This window comes from Xyrauchen texanus, chromosome 37 (genome assembly GCF_025860055.1).
Source record: "Xyrauchen texanus isolate HMW12.3.18 chromosome 37, RBS_HiC_50CHRs, whole genome shotgun sequence".
NCBI lineage: Eukaryota > Metazoa > Chordata > Actinopteri > Cypriniformes > Catostomidae > Xyrauchen > Xyrauchen texanus.
Window position 1 is genome coordinate 93,633 of NC_068312.1, and position 22,360 is coordinate 115,992.

Here is a 22,360-nt window from a genome sequence, read left to right on the forward strand (position 1 = left end):
CTGACTGTATCTTTCGGGCCGGGTAGGGTTGGGTTCAGGTTTAATTTTAAGGCCCGTGCAGACCTCTAGTCCTGTATGAACGGCTCACATTCTGTGACTGCACAGCTTGTGAGGTTTGTTGAGGCATTTGAGATTAAATCACTCATTCATAATGCACAGAACATATTTTAATGTTCCATAGCTAATATAAATGCATATACAAATCCTACTGAAAATGTTATTTGTTCATCAGTTTCAGTCAGCCCAGGGTGATCTAGGGACACTGGCTAACATATGGTTACATCACTAGCAAACTTGAACAACTCACTCAATAATGGAGACACTTCAGACAGCCCGCTGGAGGAAACGCCCAGTGAAATCACACGGTGTGACAGTGCAGATAGTACTGTACATGTGTGAATGAAAATATGGGTTTGAGTTTACATGTAAAGCTGTGGAAAAATTATTGCCACCCTTATTCAATTTGAGCAAAGAAGGCTGTGTCTTTATTGTTTATCCTTTTGTTCTTGCATTAAAAATATTCACAAAAATCTAACCTTTAGATTATTGGCACCAGTTCTTATTCTTATGAGTAAAATTATGTATATTCTCATTCATATTTTAAATTTTTTAGTGCACCTGGGTGACAAGGAACATGAAATTGTTCAGCCATGACTTTTTGTTTCACAGGGATAAATATGAAGTAAGACACAGGCCAAATTCCCTTAATCATCCATCACAGTTTGTTAAACTAAAGAATATGGTTATGATGTGCAGCAAAAGATTGTTGAGCTTCACAAAATGGGAAGTGGCTAAAAGAAATTTGCTAAAGCATTGAAAATACCCATTTCCACCATGAGGGCAATCATTAAGAAGTTCCAATCAACTGGAGATGTTAAGAATCGGCCTGTAAGAGGATGAATTGTCTCCACGCACAGTGAGGTGGATGGTTCAAGTGGCCAAAAATTCTACAAGGATCAGAGCTAGAAAATTGCTGAAATTGGTTGGGTCTTGAGGGCAGAAAGTCTCCAAAACTTTAGATGTTACCTACATCACCACAAGTTGTTAGGGAGGGTTTCAAGAAAAAAGCTTCTGCTCTCATCCAACAACAAACTCAAGCATCTTCAGTTTGCCAGATACTACTGGAACTTCAAATGTGACCGGTTCAATGGTCAGATTAAACAAAAGTAGAGCTTTTTTGCAGCAAACACCAGAGATGTGTTTGTCACACACAGAGAGGTAGCCATATGAAAAAGCACCTCATGGCCATGGTGGTGGATCTTTTTTTTTCAATTAACATTTTTTATTGAAGGCCTGGGTATCTCAGCGAGTATTGACGCTGACTATCACACCTGGAGTCACGAGTTCGAATCCAGGGTGTGCTGAGTGACTCCAGCCAGGTCTCCTAATCAACCAAATTGGCCCTGTGAATACCGTGAAGCCTCCACATGCGCTATGTCTCCGTGGTAATGCGCTCAACAAGCCACGTGATAAGATGCGTGGATTGACGGTCTCAGACGCGGAGGCAACTGAGATTCGTCCTCTGCCACCCAGATTGAGGCAAGTTACTACGCCACCACGAGGACTTAGAGTGCATTGGGAATTGGGCATTCCAAATTGGGAAAAATGTGCATTAATTTTATTTTTATTGATTCATAAATACACAACAAAGAAAAACACAACACATATACATCGAATCAACATTTAACCCTCACTGATATCCCTCCGCAATCACCAACCCCACCCTAACCCCCAACGAACACCCCTGTGGTCACATATAATAGTAATACACACACAAAAAATAAAACAAAAAATAAAATATAATAAACATACATAATTAAACAAAAATTCTCTCTCCACATCCCCTCCCCATGAGTCCCCCAAAAACGCGAAATAATTGCCCCATTTCCTATCAAACAAGTCCCAAAATCCCAGTTTTCTACTTGCCTATGGTGCTGGATCTTTAACATTGTGGGGCTGTTTTTTCTGCCAGAGGTCCTGGACATCTTGTTTGGATACATGGCATCATGGATTCAATCAAATACCAACAGATAAAAAATCAAAACCTGGATACCTCTGCCAGAAAGCTTACAATGGGCCCTGGTTGGATCTTTCAGCAGGTCAGTGATCCCAAACAAACATCAAAATCAACACAAAACATTTCACTGACCACAAAATCAAGGTTCTGCCATGGCCATCCCAGTCCCCTGACCTGAGCCTCATAGAACACCTGTGGAGTGAACTGAAGAGGAGAGACCACCAGCGTGGACCTCTGAATTTGAAGGATCTGGAGAGATTCTGTATGGAGGATTATTCTCAGATCACTTGCAAAAGCGAGATTGTATTGAATATTGAATAAAAGGGTGCCAATAATTGTGCCACACATACACTACTGTTCAAAAGTTTTGAATCACTTGACTGAAATGTTCCTCATGATCTTAAACATATTTGATCTGAAGGGCATATGCTTAAATGATTGAAATTTGTTTTGTAGACTGTGGCAGGGCGGAGGGCGGGGCTGGGTCGTGATCCTACACACTCGGTCCTGTATTAGGCTAATTATGTCTCCGTGAGCGTTAAAGGTCGACTGCAGAGGATCATGCGGGAGAGAGAGATCGTTTACGGACATGTCCGTCCTGTGTGTGTTTATGTTGTCTTTTAAGTTTACTATTAAAATATGATTTACATCGTCAAGCCGGTTCTCGCCTCCTCCTTTCCACTGAGTACTTTACACTGGTGCCGAAGCCCGCGAAGGAGGAGGGATATGCCGTAGTAGAGTTCTCGCCACTACCGTCCACCCACTCGCCACTACCGTCGCCACCCTCGTCCCCCGGCAGATCGTCGCTGCCAGGGGCGAGGAAGACCCCTTCTGTTCCCCGAGAACGTGGCGGGGCGTTCGGTCCGCCAGAGGCTGGAGGACTGCCTCTGATCCACCCGGAGAGGCGTGGCCGAGGAACAAGCTGCGGCATATCGTAGAACTGCCGAGTTTTTTTGTTTTTTTTTTCATCTCTCTCTCTCCTCTCTCCCTCTCACTGTCGCTCTGTGTTGGCCTTTTCCCTCTTTTAAATTTTACAGTGGTTTTGGGGGGGGGTACTACACTGTTACAGGAAGTACCCCCCCATTTTAATTATTTCTGTTTCCCTCCCCTTGTCCCCTCCCTCGTCAAGGTAGATGGGGCAGACTAGACGTAAAGCACACCCTCCCCCAGGGAAAGAGGAGGGGGTGTACATCAGGCCGGGGGCTCCCCAGCCTGAGAGAACGAGGGAGGAATGTGGCAGGGTGGAGGGCGGGGCCGGGTCGTGATCTTACACACCCGATCCCGTATTAGGCTAATTATGCCTCCGTGAGGGTTAAAGGTCGACTGCAGAGGATTGTGCGGGAGAGAGAGATCGTTTACGGATATGTCCGTCATGTGTGTGTTTATGTTGTCTTTTAAGTTTACTATTAAAATATGATTTACATCGTCAAGCCGGTTCTCGCCTCCTCCTTTCCATTGAATACTTTACATAGACAAAAATATAATTGTGCCACCATATTAATATATTTAATTACAAAATTAAAATTTTATTTAAAAAAAAGAAAGTTTTTTTAATTGATGACTTGGACCAAATAATAAAGAAAAGCAGCCAATAAGTGCCCAACATAGATGGGAACTCCTTCAATACTGTTTAAAAATCATCCCAGTGTGATACCTCAAAAGTACATGTCTGCAAATTCTAGACAAAGGGTGACTACTATGAATGCTAATGTATCAAATCACACCGCTCATAGAAGTGGAGGGACCTCTGCTCACAGGCATACGTCAACTTCAAGGTGTGTTCACCAAAACAACATTCTCACACACTTACAGAGGAATTAATATTGCACACGGCTGCTACAAAATGTTTAGATGTAGTGCGCTTGATAATTATTCAGTATTCATTATGTCCATCATTTAAACAAATACAATTCTGCCATCAGTTAACACCCTCATGTTGTTCCAAACTCGGATGACTTCAAGTGGCTCTTTTCCATACTTGTGACCAGAACAAGACTATATTCCTCAAGTTAGGGCTATGTCTTAAGCAAAGCACTATTTGATACTGTTCATCATATGTGACTTTGCCAGTGGGCATGGCCATGAAGACAAGTCTTAGGCATTAGTGGTTTGGCAAAATAGCGCACGCAAAAGCGCTAATGGGCTAGGCCAAATCCAGTTTTTATTGCAGCGTTTGCACCGTTATGTAGTCCATTCTAAGAGTTGAAGTCAGAAGTATACATAGATAAGTCATTAAAACAAATTTTTTAACCACTCCACAGATTTCATATTATCAAACTGTAGTTTTGGCAAGTTGTTTAGGACTTTGTGCATGACACGAGTAATCTTTCCAACAATTGTTTACAGACCGATTGTTTCACTTTTAATTGACTATATCACAATTCCAGTGGGTCAGAAGTTTACATACACTAAATAAACTGTGCCTTTAAGCAGCTTTGAAAATTCCAGAAAATAATGTCAAGCCTTTAGATAATTAGCCATTTATCTTCTGATAGGAGGTGTACTGAATTGGAGGTGTACCTGTGGATGTATTTTAAGGCCTACATTCAAACTCAGTGCCTCTTTGCTTGACATCATGGGAAAATCAAAAGAAACAGAGACCTCAGAAAATAAAACTGTGGACCTCCACAAGTCTGGTTCATCTTTGGGAGCAATTTCCAAACACCTGAAGGTATCACGTTCACCTGTACAATCAATAGTATGCCAGTATAAACACCATGAGTGGAGAGTTGAATTCTGACGTCACTGGACTTCCTGTTGCTGATGGCACACTGCACGTTTGTTTGTAGCTTAGCATTGTTATATTCATCGTTATATCCTTTGTCATTTTACCACGTTTCAGGTTTTTCCGCTTTTCTACTGTTTCATTGGTGTGTATTTTACTTGCTGCTGGCACCTAGCTAGAGTCTGTGTTTGTAGCCTGCTAGTTGTTTAGCATCGCTTATATATCTCTTTTCAGCCTTTAATCCTTAACATCTCCCATTTTTAAGCACGCATCAATGTTTTCCCTTGTATTATTCTCTTATCGCGATTCAACTGCGCGCATATTCCACCTGCATCCGCGTTCTATTTTATCGCGATTAAACTGCGTGCATTTTTTCACCCTGCACCCGTTTTTTCTCCTCTACGGTACACAGATTATTGCATCAGTCTCAAAGCACTGCTTATCAAGAACAACCAACAACAACAAAAAATTGCGTGAGGGATTCACATCAATCTCGAACCCTCATCGTTCAGGAACAACCAACAATAACAACAAACAATTTGCATTAAATTATGGCATCTGCTCATGTTATTTCTTCCTGCATTGCTTTTCATATGTTTACATTAGCCTCCTCCGTCAGCAGTGAGGGATTCACATGTGATAAATGTAAGGAATTAGTCAGGCTGACGGAGAAGGTTAATGAGTTAGAGACTTGCATCCGAACGCTAGTGGATGTCCGTGAGAAAGAGAAGCCGGTAGATACTGTTTCGGATGCGAGTAGAACAGAGAGCAACATACACACTTTGGTTCCGGCTGTAGAGCCCCTGCAGCAGGGCATTTGGGTGACGTCTCAGCGGCATAATTGCTCAGCAAAGAGACACCACTCTCCCATTCCTGTTAGAGTTTCCAATCGATTCTCCCCACTCAGTGATACACCCACTGAGAATCATATTGAAAGAGCCCTTGTTATTGGCGATTCTATTGTAAGGAACTTGGAAATAGAGTCTCCAGCCTCTATTGTTAATTGCATTTCAGGGGCCAGAGCATCTGACATCAAGTGCTGGCTAATGCTAAATGTAGATTTTCTAAAATTGTTATCCATGTTGACACTAACGATGTCCAGCTTCGCCAGTCGGAGATCACTAAAGATAATGTTAAAGAGGTGTGCGCATTTGCAAAAATGATGTCAGACACTGTAATATGCTCTGGTCCCCTCCCTGCTCATCGTGGTGACGAGGTTTATAGTAGATTAGTGTCACTGAATGGCTGGATGTCTGAGTGGTGTCTGAAGAAGAAAATAGGTTATGTAGACAATTGGAAGAGTTTTTGGGGTAGACTGGACCTGCTAAGAAGAGAGACGGACTCCATCCCTCAAGGGAAGGTGCCGCTCTCCTCTCTAGTAATTTGGCTCATAGTCTTAATAATGATAGTATTTGACTAACTGGGGCCCAGGTCAGGAAGCAGACAAACTGGTTCATCTGAACGTCTGCTAGCTGCCTTGAGACTTCACACAGGTCACATAAACTACAACACATAGAGACAGTATCTCCTAGATATCTCATAGAGACTGTGTCTGTTCCCCGAACTACCAAACACAATACCCTCACTAAATTATTTAGAAAAAATTTGATTAAGAGAATGGCGCGGTGGTAGATTCTACCTCATTGGGAGGGAGGAGTTGCTACTGACACGGCGACCAGGGGCTAGTGGGAATTGCCCAAGGGAGACGCGGGTCTGCTCGCAAGGGGACCATACCGTGGAAGATACACACAGGGGGGAAGTCCACATAGGATCCCGACCTGTGGAGCACCTATTCCAGTACAGGGTTGATTGAGTACCCGCATTGGATGTGGTCCACGAATTCCTCCGCTGACTTAGTGGACCAGAGGACTAGGGAGGAGTCATCCAGGGAGCCAAGTTAGAGGGATCTCCTGGGATAAGAGCGGAGCAGAGGGAAAAGGCGCTAGGTGCAAGCGATCCACCCGGTCAGTTTGGCAGTGTGTTGCCGAGTTCTACCGTCTTGGACCTGAGAAAACATGGGACGAAACTGACTCAACCCTGAGATTGTAAAATCTCGCAAAGGTATTGGGTGTTGCCCAAACCGCTGCTCTGCATATGTCTGGTAGGGAGGTGCCCCTGGCCAGTGCCCATGAGGATGCAACACTTCTTGTTGAGTGTGCTCAAACCCGCAAGGGGGGGCACGGCCTGGGTGTGATAGGCCAATGTAATGGCCCCCACTACCCAGAGGGAAAGCCTCTGTTTGGAGGCAGCATTCCCTTTCCGCTGTCCGCCAAAGCAGACAAAGAGCTGCTCAGAACGCCTAAAGCTCTGCATGCGGTCCAAGTAGATACGCAAAGCACGTACCGTACACAGCAACGAAGGAGCTGGGCCTGCCTCCTCCTGGGGCAGCGCTTGCAGGTTCACTACCTGGTCCCTGAAAGGAGTGGTAGGAACATTGGGCATATAGCTCGGTCGCAGTCTTAGGAGCACATGAGTGTCTGCTGCACCAAACTCCAGGCAAGTGTCGCTGACAGAGGATGCTTGCAGATCCCTGACCCTCTTGATTCAGCCCCTAACTGCGCACCTCTGTGGGTCTTCAGCCCGGGAAGAACACCAATTTGCGAACAAGCGCCACTTCAGGGTGTAAAATTGCCTGGAAGAAGGGGCTCAGGCTTGGTTGATCGTGTCTACGACAGCAGGTGGTAGATCAGCTAGATCTTCCGCATTCCGTCCAGGGGTCAGACGTGGATAAAGAAGGTCCTTCCTCAGGGGAATTCGGCAAGGAAGGGGCTGTCGTGAGGAGTATGAGATCCGAGAACCAAGTCCGAGTGGGCCAATAGGGGGCCACTAGAGTGACTTGTTCCTCGTCCTCTCTGACCTTGCACAAGAAGGCTCACTGGGGGAAATGTGTACTTGCGAAGCCCCTGGGCCAGCTGTGTGCCAGCGCGTCTGCCCCGAGGGGAGCCTCCATTTTGGCGTACCAGAGCGGGCAGTGGGAGGTCACTTGGGAGGCGAACAGGTCTACCTGTGCCTTGCCGAACCATTCCCAAATCAGCTTGACCAACTGGGGGTGAAGCCTCCACTCTCTGCTGGGCAAGAGTTGTCGTGATAGCGAAACCGCCACCACGTTGAGGTTGCCCGGGATGTGAGTGGCACGACTTGACTTGAGTCATTGCTGGCTCCAAAGGAGGAGACGACGGGCGAGTTGTGACATGTGGCAGGAGGGTACGCCGCCTTGGCGATTTATGTACGCTACCATGGTGGTGCTGTCTGATCGGATCAAGACGTGTTTGCCCTGAATTAGCGGGAAAAACCTACGCAGGGAAAAGGACAGCCAACAACTCTAATTAGATTAATCGTATTTTATCTGTAATTAGATAAAATACGATTGTTTATCGTGTTTAAAAATAAGTAATTACTTCCTGCTCAGCTACTGTTCAGACGCTCTTGCTCACTGCTCCGCGCTTTGCTCTATCGCTTTTATATTTTCATATTTTATCTCCTTTTATCAACTAATTTTAACTAATTTTAACTTAAATCGGCACAGTGCTCAAAAGCTTGGACTACTACAAAAAAAAGCAGAATTCTTTTATCCGACCAGCCTCCCACTGAAAGTTTTCATTCCAGGGAAGGGAAAACACAACTGCCTACATTCAAAAGGATAAGAGAAAATGCCTCTTCTGGAATCTACTTCTGCCACAGACTTTTACAAAGGATTGCAGTTCTTGAAACAAAGTTATTTACAGGACCACCAAACCAGACGGAACACACAACAGAGCTTCGTCATGGACGCCCTCAGCATACAGCCGGTGAGTCCCATGAATCTAGTGCTCCTCGACAGGCCATACTGAGTGTAGAGAAACAAGCCGATCGACTTACAAATCGATGGCAAAAACAGGGAGCGAGACCAAAAGGCACTCGAGACATCAGATTGTCTCATATTGCCGCAGTAGCATCCTCTACCCCAGATACGGCTCTGACAAGGATTGCAAACACTGGTTTCCTACCACCGCCTATACATATTGAGAACAGATTTGAAGTATTAATGAATGAGGAATTCCCAAACGTGATGAATGTGATCGAACACAGACTGAATCAGCCAGTAGCTAACACTGATGTCAACTGGCGCTCAAGGTCGAGCAGACAGCGGCATTCAGCTCAGAGTGCAGCCGGGCCTAGGACTCTGATAGTGGGTGACTCCATAATCAGAAACATTAGCAGCAGGGATACAACTACATGCTGCCTTCCACAAGCAACAACTTCAGATGTAAACAGGGAACTTCAGAACATTCTGATGAAACATAAGACTGCAAATCGACTCATCATTCATGTGGGGAAGAATGATATTCATAAAGAGCAGTCAGAACTCCTTAAGAAGGATTTCAATGAACTTTTTGAAACACTTAAAAGACTGAAAGGTCAAACATTCATCAGTGGACCACTTCCAGCAAGAGGAACAAACAGGTTTTCACGGTTGCTTGGGCTTAACACATGGCTGCAAAAAACCTACAATATAAAAGGAGTTAACTTCATTGACAATCTTTTCTGGAGTCAGAGGCAACTGTTTCGACAGGATGACCACCACCCAAACAAACTTGGTTCAAGAGTGCTAAAGGACAATATCTAATTCTCCCTCAATCATCCTTCTGCAGTGTGTGCCAATCCACTCAATCTGAATGGCACACACACACCTGGACACAGTATGAATGACCACAGGACTTCACTTCAGCACCTGAATGGACATGCAGTTGACAAATCACACAAGGACAATGATAACACCACTCAGCCACAACAATTTCTGCTCATGGACACAATCTCATCTGAGCCCTGCCCACAAAGTTCACCACAGACAGACTGTGACATATTAGAACTGCTCCAAGATTCAGCACCCAAGGACGACTTTCTGGAAAACACCCAGGGAAAACAGGACAGCATATTACAGCCTCCAATAACACCAGAGCAACAGCCCCTCTCACCAGACATGTTAACCCTCTCTCCAGCATCTCCACATCTGTGCTTCTCAGAGAAAATGGAAGAACTGGTGTATGCTGGAACCAAACTATCCCACTCTTTTGCTGCAAGCCCCCAGATATCAAGCAAAAAACGTCAGGCCCCTCAAGCACCTGCGGGCCCAGCTCGCCCTCCCCCTCCTCCTGTGAGAGCTCTTCGACCTCTGCCACAACGCCAGGGCTCACACCCTCCTCCATCTGCTCGAGGTGAACCAAAAACAACTGATACCAGCTCTCAGTGATATGTGTTGGGTCCCCGCTATGATAACAGTAACTTTCTCAAATGTTTACAAAACAAGCGGGAACCCAGTGTGCCTGTATCTTTCTCTATTGCTGTTCGATTACATGATAGAAAGTCTAAGGCCTTCAAAAGCCGTACAGCAAACCCATCTAATCTGGTGCCTATTACACGCCAAACTAAGATTGCTGTGGGGACAAAAACTGTTAAGTTGGCACTTTTAAACATCCGCTCACTTAAAAATAAATCACTTCTAGTCAACGACTTAATAAGCACATACAACCTGGATTTTATGTTTCTAAATGAAACTTGGCTAGAAGACAGCTGTAGTGCAACAGTCCTTAATGAAATATCCCCTCCTAACTTTACTTATTTGAGTGTCTGCAGAGAAGGTAGGAGAGGTGGGGGTTTAGCTGCTCTCTTTAAAGATGTCTATCAATGTAAGCAAATATCATTTGGGAATTACCCGTCTTTCGAATATCTGGGTAGTGTGTTAAAAGGTGCTCCACGCATTTTACTTATCATTATTTACAGGCCTCCAAAATACTCTCCAGTCTTTGCTGAGGACTTTACAGAACTGTTATCAACAATTATCTCAGAGTTTGACTCTTTTGCCATTGCTGGAGACTTTAACATTCACATAGATAATGCAGAAACCAATATGACAAATGAAATCAAAACTGTTTTAAAAACTTTTGATCTGACTCAGCATGTACATGGACCCACACACAATCATGGACACACTTTAGATTTACTTATCAGTAAGGGTCTAAACATTTCATCGATTGTTATTAAGGATGTAGCACTGTCTGATCATTTCTGTATTTTCTTCGATATATTGATCTCTCCTGCCATTGAAGCTAGATCTGTGTCTGTCAAGAAGAGATGCTTAAATGAGAACACTAGTGTACTGTTTATGAAGGCTATATCTTTAACACCAAGTATATCTACTGACTCTGTTGATTTTCTCCTTGATTCTTTTAACTCAAAAGTTAAAAGTGTAATTGATGATATTGCTCCTGTGAAAGTCAGGAAGAAGAGTGGCAGACAAAAAGCACCTTGGAGAAACTCAACAGCAGTGCAAAATATGAAAAGACAATGCAGAAAAGCAGAGCGCATGTGGCGGAAGACAAAACTTGTAGTCCATTATAACATCTACAAAGACAGCATCCATGCTTTTAATATGGAACTAGGCAAAGCTAGACATTCTTTCTTCTCGAATATTATAAACAGCAACTTAAACAACACACGCACTCTTTTTGCGACTGTAGAGAGACTGCAAACCCCCCAAGCCAGATTCCCAGTGAAATGCTCTCAGACAGCATGTGCAGTGAGTTTGCTTCTTTCTTCTCTGAAAAAATCTATAATATCAGAAAGGTGATCAGCACATCCTTGAGTTGTGCTGGGGTCAGACAAATCAAACCACAACCTGAGAAAGTAGTTACTATGTCTGATTTCAAAGAAATTGATGACAAAATGTTGGAAGAAACCGTACGGCACCTTAAAACATCAACCTGCGCCCTTGATGCACTTCCCACATCTTTTTTCAAAAGTGTGTTCAACTGTTTAGAAGCAGATCTCCTAGAAGTGATAAACTCCTCACTTCTCTCTGGGAGTTTTCCAAACTCCCTGAAAACTGCAGTTGTCAAGCCCCTCTTGAAAAAGAGCAATCTGGATAAGACCATATTAAGCAACTATAGACCGATCTCAAATCTTCCTTTCATAGGCAAGATCATTGAAAAAGTTGTCTTCAGTCAGCTGAACAAATTCTTGAACTCGAATGGATACTTTGACAATTTTCAATCTGGTTTCCGATCGCATCACAGCACAGAGACAGCGCTCATAAAGATAATAAACGATATTCAGCTTAAATACTGATACAGGCAAATTATCAGTACTGGTACTACTCGACCTCAGTGCTGCATTTGACACTGTCGATCACAACATACTTCTTGACAAGCTGGAAAACTGGGTGGGGCTTTCTGGGATGGTCCTAAAATGGTTCAAGTCATACTTAGAAGGGAGAGGTTATTATGTGAGTATAGGAGACCATAAGTCTGAGTGGACGTCCATGACATGCGGAGTCCCTCAAGGCTCAATTCTTGCGCCACTCCTGTTCAACCTGTATATGCTCCCAATGAGCCAAATAATGAGAAAGAACCAAATTGCTTACCACAGCTATGCAGACAACACACACATCTACTTAGCCCTATCACCTAACGGTTACAGCCCCATTGACTCCCTGTGCCAATGCACTGATGAAGTAAACAGTTGGATGTGCCAAAACTTTCTTCAGTTAAACAAAGACGAAACTGAAGTCATTGTGTTTGGAAACAAAGATGAAGTTCTCAAGGTGAATGCATACCTTGACGCTAGAGGTCAAACAACTAAAAATCAAGTCAGGAATCTTGGTGTGACTTGGTGAGTCAGACCTTAGTTTCAGTAGTCATGTCAAAGAAATAACTAAATCAGCATACTATCATCTGCAAAATATTGCAAGAATTAGATACTTTGTTTCCAGTCAAGACCTAGAGAAACTTGTGCATGCTTTCATCACCAGCAGGGTGGATTATTGTAATGGACTCCTCACTGGCCTTCCCAAAAAGACCATAAGACAGTTGCAGCTCATACAGAACGCTGCTGCCAGGATTCTGAGCAGAACCAGAAAATATGAACATATCACACCAGTCCTCAGGTCTTTACCCTGGCTCCCAGTTACATTTAGGATTGATTTTAAAGTATTATTACTGGTATATAAATCACTCAATGGGCTAGGACCTCAATATATTGCAGATATGCTCACTGAATATAAACCCAACAGATCACTCAGATCATTAGGATCAAATCAGCTAGAAATACCAAGGGTTCACTCTAAGCAAGGAGAGTCTGCTTTTAGCTATTATGCCAGCCGCAGCTGGAACCAGCTTCCAGAAGAGATCAGATGTGCTCCTACAGTAGTCACATTCAAATCCAGACTCAAAACACATCTGTTTAGCTGTGCATTTACTGAATGAGCACTGTGCCACTGTGTGTCCAACTGTTTGTACTAAATAATAATAATAATAATACATTTAATTTTTAGGCGCCTTTCAAACCACCCAATGTCACCTTACAACAAAAAAATTGAAATAAAAAAATAATATTAGCTATTAAAAGAACGAAAATTATAATAAAATAAATTAAAAAAGAAAACATCCAACAGGCTAATGCTGATGGAGGAACAGTGGAGGTTCTTAAAGTTTATAGGCTGACTTGAAAAGATGAGTTTTGAGAGTGGTTTTGAACTGTGAAATGGAGTCTATGGCACGGATATGATGGGGAAGAGAATTCCAGAGTTTTGGTGCTGCATGGGAGAAGGCCCTTGCTCCCATTGTGGACAGTCTGATGTCGGGGGTTACCAATAATCCTGCTGATTATGAACGGAGTGGGCGCTTGGGTATGTAAATCTGAAGTAGTTCTGTAATATACGAGGGGGCGAGGTTGTGCAGAGCCTTGAATGTCATTAACAAGACTTTAAAGTTGATTCGTTGTGATATGGGGAGCCAGTGCAGTTGAATCAACAGGGGTGTGACATGATCAATAGATTTGGTACGGGTAATAATGTGTGCAGCTGAGTTTTGGAGAAGTTGGAGCCGGTGAAGTAATTTATTGGGGATTCCTTGCAGGATCGCATTGCAATAGTCGATCCGAGAGGTCACCAAGGTATTGACAAGAACTTCAGTGGAGTGTTGCGAAAGTGAGGAACGCAGTCTGGAGATGTTTCTGAGGTGAAAATAAGCCGTCCGACAGACATTATTGATGTGGTTGGAAAATGAAAGGGTACTGTCCAAAATAACTCCAAGGCTCTTTACCTGTTTTGAAACTGGTATGACATCCTCCCCGATGGAAACTAATGAGAGGTTGGATTTTAAGAGTGTGGTTGGAGTGCCAATGAGCAATAGCTCAGTTTTTTATTATTAAGTTGTAGATTATTTGTAGTCATCCATGCCTGGATATCGTGAATACAGGTATTGAGGGTGTTTAGAGAAAGTGTGGCAGTGGGCTTAGTAGATACATAAAGCTGTGTGTACTGTATTTTATTGTATTCTATATTCTAAACTGTTTCAATTATTCTTATTTTTTATTTTTTATTCTTATTTTAATCTCTTCTATGTAAAGCACTTTGAATTACCATTGTGTATGAAATATGCTATATAAATAAACTTGCCTTGCCTTGCCTAATTAAATAGTAATTGTATTAATAACCCCTTAAAAAGCACGTTCAACGCCAGCTGTGTATTTGCTCTTTTAGAGGAAATAACTCTTTTAGAGAAATAAACTCTTTTAACTGTGCTGTCAAAGCGCCCAGGGGCAAAGATGCACTGCCGTGCAGAGAGGGGAGAAAGCCGCTGATATGCGCCGTAGATCCAACAACAATCGCACTCAGAGATGGGAGGAAACAGTGTGTGACACACAGCTCACTGCATACACAACCAGTCGGCTCCGAAGAAAATTTCTGAATGAAACAGACGCATTTCCCTCCCTTTATACCCGCATGTCCGGAGGCGGGACAAGCAAATTCTGTCTGCCAATTTCTCATTGGCCTTTTCTCATAGATCAGAGATGCAAAAGTTGCTCAAGAGAGATCCCTAGTGTCGCTTCTTCGACACAACATCGAAGTGAGTGGCAGATGAGGAACAAAAATATAAATGTAGTCTTCTTTAGCAGGCTTGATATTTGGCATTTGTGGAGTTCTATTAGCATGGTTTAGGTCATATTTAGCAGACCGCTACCACTTTGTCTATGTAAATGAGAAATTAGCAGAGTGATAAATGAAATAAAAGATTGGATGGCCAGAAATTTCTTATCTACTCAATTATGACAAAACTACTAAGGTAGGCTACTAATTATTGGACCAAAAACTCTAAAAATAAGCCACTACAATATAATTTGGCTCTTGATGGATGTACTGTTACATCATCTTCAACAGCGAAGAACTTAGGTGTTATATTTGATACCAATCTGTCCTTTGAAAATTATATTACAAATGTTTGTAGAACAGCATTCTTCCACCTAAGAAATATTGCTAAATTAAGGCACATGCTCTTTTATCATCGTTACATTGGCTACCTGTTAAATTCCGTATTCATTTTAAATTCTGTTAACTACATACAAAGCTTTGAATGGTCTAGCTCCGCAGTACTTAAGTGATCTTCTACCACGCTATATTCCATCACGTTCATAACGATCGCAAAATTCTGGCCTGTTAATAGTTCCTAGAATATCAAAATCCACAAAAGGAGGTAGATCCTTTTCATATTTGGCTCCTAAATAATGGAATAGTCTCCCAAACACTGTTTGAGGTGCAGACACACCCTCTCAGTTTAAGTCTAGACTAAAGACTCATCTATTTAGCCAGGCATACACCTAATTTATCATCCAACCCACAATTAGGCTGCTCTAGTTTAGTCTGCCCGAACCAGAAACCAGAAACTTTGATCATGATTTATAACTCTGCAATAAATTGAATGGCATCTATGCTTATATTACTTTGTTTCCCTGTCTCAACCTCGGGACTCCTATCCTGAGGTCACCAGAACCGGCTGGATCCAGCACCATTCCTGCTTCGTGTTGGACTCCACTGATACGTGTCGCTGAATGATAATGACTAAATGCAGCTGGTGCCAGCCAAACATCACTTCAGTCTATTATGATGGACTTCAGAGGATGAACTGATGCCAACTCCAACCATAAGACATGGGATACTTCATATGCCATTGTCTGAACCTTGGATTTAGGATGGACCACACCAAACCTCACCGAAATTACCGGCCAGGTTGAACTGCGTTTTACATCCCTGACCTCTATCTGCATCACCTCGGTCTATTGATGGACCATGATCTTGAAATGGAATGCATAGACTAACAATTGCCAACAAAAGCCTTCATCAGTCAATTAACCTGTTAACCGTTGCCAGAGCGCTGGCGCTCTGAAGCGTTTTTTTTTTTTTTTAATAGTTCAAAGTTACTATCAGATTTAATGTTATTACCTTGACAAACTATATACATCATTAAAAAGATATAAGACTCAAGGTTCAGTATTTGACCACTATTGTATTCTGAGAAACTTATAGTGACAGTTATGTCTTAATTTGTGTCTGGAGTTATGTAATCAAAAAATGAGTCGATACCTTTAATATGAATTATGAGCATCAGCCGCTCTCATTCATAAAAAAACTCCTGTGAGATCGTCATGACAGCGCTTGACAAAACAACGTCCCTCAGGGCTTTTAGCTCAAAAATGTGCAGATTTGGAGAAATATTGATAGATTCTCATAGGTTTACATCAGATTTATATAGACAGGAATCATATTTATTGAATATATACCCAAATGCATCGATGTAATCATTATGAGCGCTGGAGACTCTGATGTATTGTGTTATTAATCCATACTGGCAGCCTGAGGGCGCCGGCGCTCTGTGCACAGTATAATAGTCCATATATGGAACACACGAAGAAGTGCCATAATCATTTGACATTCCAGGAAGTCCCTGACACAACAAAGCTATCAGAGATCGCTGTAACTGCAGATAAAGATGTTTTGAAGACAATAAACATGATTGCAATGATATTTGATTTATCTGTGTTCTTAGAGCCATGTCAGGTATTTTCATAATAATAGATTATATTGATAATGTAATGCTAATCGATATAGACTTTATCATCGTGCAGAATACTATAAAATAATATATTTTCTGTCTGATTTTTTTATCTGAAGCCAAATCAGAGCACAAAAGGTTATTTAAAACACTCGACTTGTGCTATAAAGTACGTTTTAGAGCACAAACATGGTTTTAATCTCATAAATTGTTGTATATTGATGGTGTGCTAAGCTAATATGCTAGCTAGCTTGGTGCACCTGCTACCTAGCTGTTATTTTTATGAATATTCCTAAATAGGACTGCTTGCTGAAATGTTTCTTTTTTCAAGAAGGTCATTTTATATAGTTTAAAATGTAAGGTGAGAACTTTGAGAACTTTCCCGAAAAGAGATTAGGGATTGAAACAGTGTGAATAGCCAGTCGTTAGTAATTATAATGCAGACAAAAGAAAAGCATATTTAGAGCCATAACCAGGCTGGAGAGGTGTGAATGTGTGCAGGGGAGACTGAGACTGAATGGAGATCGTTTACACCACATAAATAAACAGAGACAATAGACTGAATAGATGCTTAGAACATGACAATAAACATCAGTTTGCATTTTAGAGTCTAATCAAAATAAAGTCGTATGACATGATCTTGAAAAACATTTAACTAAATACAGAGTTTTAGACTTGTCATCTTCAGGTTTTAAATATAACATGGTCAGACATGTGGCTTTAGCTGCAGTGCATTTCTAGATTGCTGCAATGCCAACTTCAATTTTATTTTCATGAAAATATTTCATAAAAATAAATTTCTAATAACTTGACAAAACTTTGAAGCTATTTATAAAAAAAAATTTTCATTATGACAATAATTAATTCTACATTTACAATAAACTGCCAGGTGTCAGCTTTCAAATGGGATCATACTTGTGCTTTTAGAACAAATGGTTTATGAACTGTATCTGTTTCAGTTTGGGTATGCCATTTCTGGGGATTTTTCAAAAGTGGGGTTGCAGCTTAACAGGTTAACAAGGACAATTGCATCTATGTGAACTTCTGCAGTTAATCCAAGATGGACTTCAAAGACTTTGGTCATTAATCTTCGATGTTTCAACAAAATTGATGTTTAAACACTGACCCTTAACACTTACTTAGTTTAATAATTTTAAAGCATGACTTTAACTATACATAAGTAATGTTTACATTATATTCATGATGTTAGCCAGAGGGGAACTGGCCCCCACAGTGAGTCTGGTTTCTCCCAAGGCTATATTCCTCCATTAATCAAAATCTTATAGAGTGTTGTGTTCCTTGCCACAGTCGCCTTCAGCTTGCTCACTGGGGTTATTAATTTTAATCTTTAATCTTATTTTTAAACATGATTAAAAATTCTATTTTATCTAATTACACAATGATGATTCATCGACATTATAGACATTACAGTTTTATCGTCTGTTAATGCCTGACCTTCTGTAAAGCTGCTTTGAAACTGTGGTATAATGTAAAAAGCATTTATGGTGTAATTGCATATTAACTCCGATAGAGGGTCACTGTGGTTTACGGCTGTGGTTACCGGGAGTGAGTGATATACATGCACAAGCTGTTCTCCAATAAACAAGTGGTTCTGAGATAAACCTATCCGTGTGAGTAGTTTGTCAAATACACTACACGAGGAGGAACACTACATGGTGTCAGAAGAGAGTCGTTTCATGAACTCGAACCTGCACTTCACAGCACTGAGACACGACCGAGTAAGTCGGCACATCGTGACTGAAGTGAGTCGACCATAGTAAAAAAAAAAAAATTACAAAAAAAACATGGATCAGTTCAGACTACCACCTCCAAGTCAAGTCAAGTCAAGTGGTTTTTATTGTCGTTTCAACCAAATACAGTTAGTACAGTACACAGCAAAACGAGACAACGTTCCTCCAGGACCATGGTGCTACATAAAAACAACAAAGGACCAACATAGGACCACATGAGACAACACAACGAAATAAAATACCTATATAAACTACCTATATATACCTATATAAAGTGCATGTGCAAACATGTGCAAAAAGTACAGGACAGTACAACAAATTACTGACAATGAACAGGACAATAGACAGTGCAGCGCCGACCAGTACACAGTAGTGCAAAAAGATGACAGTTTCTAAAAATGTAAACATAACATACTATGAGATAATGTTCTATGCACATAGCAGTTATTAAGGTAGCAGACGTGACAGTTATTAAAGTGCAACTCAGGACACGTGTGTGTCAAACCAGTCTCTGAGTATTGAGAAGTCTGATGGCTTGGGGGAAGAAGCTGTTACACAGTCTGGCCGTGAGGGCCCGAATGCTTTGGTACCTCTTGCCAGACGGGAGGAGGGTAAAGAGTTTGTGTGAGGGGTGTGTGGGGTCGTCCACAATGCTGGTTGCTTTGCGGATACAGTGTTTTTTGTAAATGTCTTTGATGGAGGGAAGAGAGACCCCAATGATCTTCTCAGCTGTCCTCACTATCCTCTGCAGGGCTTTGCGGTCCGAAACGGTGCAAGTCCCAAACCAGGCAGTGATGCAGCTGCTCAGGATGCTCTCAATAGTCCCTCTATAGAATGTAGTGAGGATAGAGGGACTCCATTAATCCTGTCTGGGAATGCAGGCGAAAACTGGAGGAGATGGATACAGCGGTTCAACATTGTAACACGCACAAGAAGAGATAGTCACAATGTCGGGTAAAACTGCTTTATTGGCAGAATGGCAAAAGTACAAAGGGGCAAATCCAGAGAAGCGGAGTCAAGGGGAGCGTAAGGTCCAAGCCGGGAGTTCAGAATATAACAAAGGGGCAAATCCAAAGAAGCGTAGTAAGAGGAAGCGTAAGGTCGAAGCCGGGAGTTCAGAATATAACAAAGGGGCAAATCCAAAGAAGCGTAGTAAGGGGAAGCGTAAGGTCGGGGAATCAGAATACACAGAGACAAAACAAGCGAGTAGTTTAAACAGGGGAAGCTAGCGAAACACTAGAGCTGGAAAAGCAAAGGGGAAACTAAACAATAACCAACAAGTGTGGGGAGAAAGGGCAGGGTATAAATAGAGGAATAGAACAGTGCAGGTGAAACTAATATTCCGGTGATTGGGAGCGAGTGTGAGAGCTAGAGGGGGCGGGGTGAACTTGGGGATTGGCGTTCGTTACAAACATTTACATGACTGCTACAGGATCAGACTCAAAAAGTGAGAAGGTAAAAATAGGAGAGGAGGCCTTAGAAGTGTACAACTCGCTGTCTGTTGAGCCAGAAGAGGAAGATGTAACAATGCAAGATATAATAACTGCACTGGAGAAGTATTGCTTACAGAGAAAGAATGTTGTTTTTGAAAGACACCAGTTCTGGGCTTACCCCATGCCTGATTCAATTACCATTGATAAGTACATCACAGAATTAAAACAAAAGAGTAAGGACTGTGAGTTCGGTTCAACGGAATCTGACATGATAAGAGACAAAATCGTGTTCAGTATCGGTGATCAGCGTTTAAAGGAGAGGCTCTTAAGAGAAATAAATCTGACCCTTGAAAAAACAGTGGACATTTGTAGAGCAGCAGAGGCAGCAAAAACACAGATTCAAGTAATGGGAGAGCAGAATAAAACTGTTCACGCAATTAAAAGGAAGACAAAAGATGCAAAGCAGATCAAGAGATACGAAAGAATGCCATCTCAACAGCAAAGGGCAAATGTGGAGTCATTCATCTGCAAAAAATGCACCCTCCACGACAATGTCCAGCCTTTGGAGCTACATGTCATGCCTGTGGAAAACGCAATCATTTTGCTTCAGTGTGCATGTCTAAAAAAAAAAAGACACTCAGCCTAAACACAATAGAAATGTCACTGTTGATACATTATTCATAGGGACAGTGGAACTAAAAGAGACCCCCAGCTCTGTACAAAAAGCATGGTACACAGATGTAGACATTGGAAATGTGACAGTAAAGTTCAAATTGGACTCCGGGGCTGAAGCCAATATTATACCCCTAGACATTTATCAATCTCTGCACGAAACAGCGTTCCTGCAACCGACTTCAACTGTGTTGGTGGCGTATGGTGGAACAAAATTAAAGGAAGAAGGAGTGGCCAAGCTGCAGTGCGTCACACCTAAAGTGCAAGTTTGCTTACCCTTTTACATTACCAGACACTCGTCCATTCCAGTACTTGGTAAGGAAGAATGTGAACGGATGCAACTGCTGAAAAGAGTTGAGACCATTGTAATCAAGTGTCCTACCTCCAAAGAGGAGCTGATAACACAACATTCTACAGTTTTTGAAGGACTTGGTCAGTTTCCAGGTGAACATCATATACATGTAGATCCGAAAATAGTCCCAGTCATACATGGCTGTAGAAAAATTCCCTTAGCAGTGCTGGGCAAATTGAAGGACACACTGGATCAGCTGTTGCAAGCAGATGTTATAGCACCAGTCACCCAGCCCACTCCATGGGTTAACAGCCTTGTTGTCACTGAAAAAAATAAATGGGTCAATACGAGTATGCCTTGGTCCTCGTGACCTAAATAAAGCCATTCTTCGCCAACACTTCTCTATCCCAACTACCGAAGATGTACTTTGTAGGCTTGCTGGAAAGAAAATTTTCTCCATCTTCGATGAAAAGGATGGTTATTGGCAAATCAAACTTGACACAGACTCCTCCTTGCTATGCACATTCAACACACCATGGGGTAGATATAGATTCAAACGTCTGCCATTTGGTGTCAAGTCTGCAAGTGAAGTCTTTCAGCAGTACAATAATGAAGTGTTCGGTGACATAGAAGGTCTACATATCGTAGTTGATGACATGATTGTCGCAGCTGCCACAGAACAAGAACATGATGTTATTGTTGCTAAAATTATGGAGAGAGCGGAAAAACACAATGTGAAATTCAACCCTGAAAAGATTCAGTACAAGGTGAACAAAGTACATTTTATGGGACATGTGATCACTCCACAGGGCGTGAGCGCAGATGGTGGCAAGATACAGGCAGTAGTATGCATGCCAACACCCACAGATAGACAATCACTACAGCATATTTTAGGCATGATCAGATATCTTGCTCCGTTTATCCCAGGTGAGGCATCACTTACAGCGCCTCTCAGACAGCTGCTGAGAAAAGACATTGCATTCCAGTGGCAACCTGAACATGACACGGCATTGTCTGCACTCAAAACGGCACTGACCAACACACCAGTTCTCAGGTACTATGACCCCAACACAGAACTTAACATACAAACAGATGCATCCAAAGATGGCTTAGGATCATGTCTGCTGCAGGAAGGGCAACCAATAGCATATGCATCCAGGGCTTTAACGGATACAGAAAAGAACTACGCCCAGATTGAGGAGCTACTGGTGATTGTCTTCTCAACCAAAAAGTTCCATCAGTATGTATACGGGCGCAGTGTGATTGTCCAGTCAGACCATAAGCCATTGGAGGCTATCTTCAAGAAGCCATTGAGCAAAGCACCAGCGAGACTCCAACGTATGCTCTTACAGATACAGAAATATGACCTCATTGTCCGATACACGCCTGGGAAGGACATGTTAATCGCTGATGCATTGTCACGCGCCATTGCTGAAGGTCAGGACACAAGTATAGATGACCTCAGTGATGAAAGAGTTGTGTATGCGCTGGAAGAAACACAGGCTCTCAGTGAAGACATGCTAAAGCAACTTACAGAAGCTACTGCAAGAGACAGTACTTTACAGTTGCTTGTGAAGATGCAAAAGACTGGATGGCCGATGCGTAG

At 42.2% G+C, this 22,360-nt stretch overlaps 1 pseudogene; it reads left to right on the forward strand.

Annotated features, from left to right (window-relative positions):
* Nucleotides 1–3,725: 3,725 nt before the first annotated feature.
* The window catches only part of LOC127631242 (nuclear receptor subfamily 2 group C member 2-like), a 36,571-nt pseudogene continuing 17,936 nt past the window's right edge, over nt 3,726–22,360 (forward strand).